The sequence below is a fragment of the Mustela putorius genome, unplaced genomic scaffold (genome assembly GCF_011764305.1).
Source record: "Mustela putorius furo isolate JIRA1106 unplaced genomic scaffold, ASM1176430v1.1 tig00537295_pilon_pilon_pilon, whole genome shotgun sequence".
NCBI lineage: Eukaryota > Metazoa > Chordata > Mammalia > Carnivora > Mustelidae > Mustela > Mustela putorius.
In genome coordinates, this window is record NW_025422433.1 from 1,613,102 (window position 1) to 1,617,413 (window position 4,312).

At 41.1% G+C, this 4,312-nt stretch overlaps 1 pseudogene; it reads left to right on the forward strand.

The window, feature by feature from the left end:
• The first annotated feature begins 1,694 nt into the window (after positions 1 to 1,694).
• LOC101689320 lies at positions 1,695 to 2,634 on the forward strand (annotated as a pseudogene).
• The last annotated feature ends 1,678 nt before the right edge of the window (positions 2,635 to 4,312 follow it).

Sequence of the window (4,312 nt, forward strand, 5' to 3'; positions counted from 1 at the left end):
GCTCTCTGCTCAGGGGGGTGTCTTCTAACCCTCCCCCTACGCATGACCACTCGAGTTCTCTCTCACGGGCTCTCCCTCTCTCTCAAATAAATAAATAAAATCTTTTAAAAAGTCTTAGAAGAATTAAAATGTACTGTATGTCTATTTGAATATGATAGATCTGAAATACTCATTCTCTGATGTCTGGTTGGTTGGGATAGAACTATGCTTCTTCAGTACTAAGCACCTAGATGACAATAGCCTTTAAACTCGTGTGAGAGCTGGTCATGTTTCTGATCTAGTGTGACTGACTCTGCAAAATAGCTCCAGAAAGGTAATACTTAGCCTAAATCTACAGATATCTGAAATTTTGTATAATATGAAAATAATCTTTTCATTATCTTGTAGTACTTCAAGGTTTCCGTTATGTGCTTTGACATGTCTTTGCTTTGAGAATGTACCTGTCTGTATCTCTATGTTTATCTATTTAATTATTCCATCATAGGGAGTGATGTAAAAGCATTATACTTTGTACGTAGATTACACAACTGGATAACTTTTAAAACGTTTAATCTGATTAGAATGTTATTGTGAATACTCCCGCCTTTCTCAGGAGTTTCAGCTGCTCTGGTGGCTAACATGTGAAACAGGAATCTGCAGAAGGAAGAGGAAAGTTTGACTACTAGATTTTAGGGTTCTGATGTCAATGGATATGCAGGGCCAATGAATTTTTGGAGATCCTCTTAAACCGGTACAGTAATTTTTTTTTTAAAAGATTTTATTTATTTATTTATTTGACAGACAGAGATCACAAGTAGGCAGAGAGGCAGGCAGAGAGAGAGAGAGAGGAAGCAGGTTCCCCACTGAGCAGAGAGCCTGATGCAGGGCTAGATCCCAGGACCCCGAGATCATGACCTGAGCTGAAGGCAGTGGCTTAACCCACTGAGCCACCCAGGCGCCCCAACCGGTACAATAATTTTAAGCATCTTTAGGGAAAAGGTAAGCACTGTATTTGGATAGTGATATTTTTGGTTTTCTGTGATTGAGTATATATATTTTTGCTACCATACAGAAAAGAAAAAACAGTGCAGCTTTCATCAATATATTAAAGAGTCAATTCTGCCGTAATGTGTATAAGCAGAATTAGTAGTAGTATTTTGCATGTAATTGGATTTTTTGTGTAAGAATGCTCTTGGTCTTCAATTCCTGTATCTGAATGCATTTTTGAGATTATATTGTATTATATTCTATGGCATGTGTGGTGTGTGCAAATCTTATTGTGTAGAATCATGAGAACATATTTACTATAACATTTCTCCCTCTGTCTGATTCTCCTTTTGATAGTTCCTGATTGCTCTCCCTCTTTCCCCCTCATCCCCATTCTTTCTAAAATGTATGTATAAACTTATAGTACTTTAAATCTTATTAAGCTCAGTCTGAGAGACCTCTCGTATCTATGACTGATGCACACACATAGGCCATTATTTCATTTTTCTTTTACCAAATATTAATGCTATACTTTTTGTCATAATGTGGAACTACATTGGCATAAAGTATGTCAATTGTAAAGAGCACATCATTGATTCACATAGTTCCTGATACAAATCCTATGTCCTATCTTTAACATGAGAGATCCAGCCCCCACCCCAGTCAACTATTTTTTTTTTTTTAAGATTTCTTTTAAAATTGCTAAATGCTTGGTCCTGGCAGGAAACATGGAACAGAAGAATGGCAGTTCTTTCACGGGGTTTATCCTGCTGGGGTTCTCTGACCGGCCTCAACTGGAGCTAGTCCTCTTTGTGGTTCTCCTGATCTTCTATCTGTTCACTCTGCTGGGAAACACCACCATCATTGCCTTGTCCTACCTCGACCCACATCTACATACTCCCTATGTACTTTTTCCTCTCCAACCTAAGCTTTCTGGACCTGTGTTACACGACCAGCACTGTCCCTCAGCTCCTGGTTCATCTCAGGAGAGCAGACAAGTCTATCTCGTTTGGTGGCTGTGTACTTCAGCTGTTTGTTGCTCTAGGGCTGGGATGCACGGAATGCCTTCTGTTAGGGGTCATGGCGTTTGACCGCTATGCAGCCATCTGCAAGCCCCTGCAGTACACCGTGATCATGCACCCCCGTCTCTGTGCCCTCATGGCTTCTGCATCATGGTTCTTTGGTTTTGCCAACTCCTCATTGCAAACAACACTCATCTTCATTGTACCACTTTGTGGGAGAAATAAAATAGACCATTTCTTTTGTGAGATCCCACCACTGCTCAAGCTTGCCTGTGTTAACACCACTGTGTATGAGTCAGAGATGTTCTTTGCCAGTGTGATCATTCTCCTCATACCTGTGGCATTAATCATCTTCTCCTATGGTCAAATCGTCAGGGCGGTCTTAAGAATAAAGTCATCTGCAGGGCAGAGGAAAGCGTTTGGCACATGTGGGTCCCACATCACAGTGGTCTCCCTGTTCTATGGCACGGCCATCTATGCTTACCTCCAGCCCAGCAACAGCTACTCCCAGGATCAGGGCAAGTTCATTTCTCTGTTCTACACCATCGTCACCCCCATGGTCAACCCCGTCATATATACACTGAGGAACAAGGATGTGACGGGGGCAATGAAGAAGGTGTTGTGCAGGGGCCAGGACTCCAGATGACTGGGAGGGGAAGACCTTTTGAAGGAAGACTATGGCTGCCAGAGTTTTCTTTTCTTTTCTTTTCTTTTTTTTTTAAATTGCTTTTCATTGTAACAGTATTCATTGTTTTTACACCACACCCAGTGCTCCATGTAATCTGTGCCCTCCTTAATACCCACCACCTGGCTTCCCAAACTTCCCACCCCCACCCTTTCAAAACCCTCAGGTTGTTTTTCAGAGTCCATAGTCTCTCATGGTTCACCTCCCCTTCTAATTTCCCCCAACTCCCTTCTCCTCTCTAACTCCCCATGTCCTTCATGCTATTTGTTATGCTCCACAAATAAGTGAAACCATATGATAATTGGCTCTCTCTGCTTGACTTATTTCATTCAGCATAATCTCTTCCAGTCCCGTCCATGTTGCTACAAAAGTTGGGTATTCGTCCTTTCTGATGGAGGCATCATACTCCATAGTGTGTATGGACCACATCTTCCTTATCCATTCGTCCGTTGAAGGACATCTTGGTTCTTTCCACAGTTTGGTGACCGTGGCCATTGCTGCTATGAACATTGGGGTACAGATGGCCCTTCTTTTCAGTACATCTGTATCTTTGGGGTAAATACCCTGTAGTGCAATTGCAGGGTCATAGGGAAGCTCTATTTTTAATTTCTTGACGAACAAGGTGTGTTGGAGAGGATGTGGAGAAAGGGGAACTGGAATGCAAGTTGGTGCAGCTGCTTTGGAGAACATTGTTGGCTGCCAGAGATTTTTAAGAAGACTCTTTCCTCCCCATGTTATCCAAAATTTCCTGTGACATTTTTCAAGGGAATTTCCTTACCTGATGCTTTAATGCAAGTGCATCCTCAAAATCCAAGTTCATGGGTATGAAGCCTCCAGAGTTGCTCCTAGAGAGTCTGCATCAAAAGCTCCACAGGTTTTTCATATTCTCCCCTCACTTGGGAACACTGTTCATTCCTTTGTGCAAGAAGACACGCACATACCATTAAGTCATAGGGAAAATAAGGATACGAATGACTCAGTAGGAAATATTAAAATTTTAGCATTTTCCTAGCAAATTGTTGGTGCATATCACTGTTTCTTGCATTGTGATCATGGTTCTATTATAGGGTCCATAGGTTGACTGTATCACAGCTTTTTCACAGAAGTAGGTGGGCATCTGTGAGAAAAAGAAATCCTCAGCTCAAAGAAAATCCTGCTAACATCAGTCCTGATAAAGTATATTTAAATCTTCTCTTCATCCCATTTAATAATTTCTTTGACCCAGGCATCACTGATCAATGCTTTTGTATCTCAAACTTGCCAAAAGCCCCATACAGTTTGAATGCAGGGACATATTCTAAAAATCTGGGAAATGACCTTTTATTCCCAGGAAATCCCATGTTCTCTGGAGCTTACCAGATTCACTAGGAGGAAATGTAAAGAAGAAATATTAATCATTAAATATGTCCATGTGTCTAAGCTTTGCAGAGAGCCATCTGAGTTTGAACTACTGTCATATGTTTCTGAATTAGGAGTAATGAGTGTCAACATTCCAGAACAGTTGAATCTGACATTGTAAGCCCTTAGATCTTAACTCAAACTCAGTTTGCACATAAATGTGTTTGTGGTATGGATCTGGGTTTTTGTATATATATATTATCACAAACAGGGTATTTTCCCCTGGAGGTTGGAGCTTTGA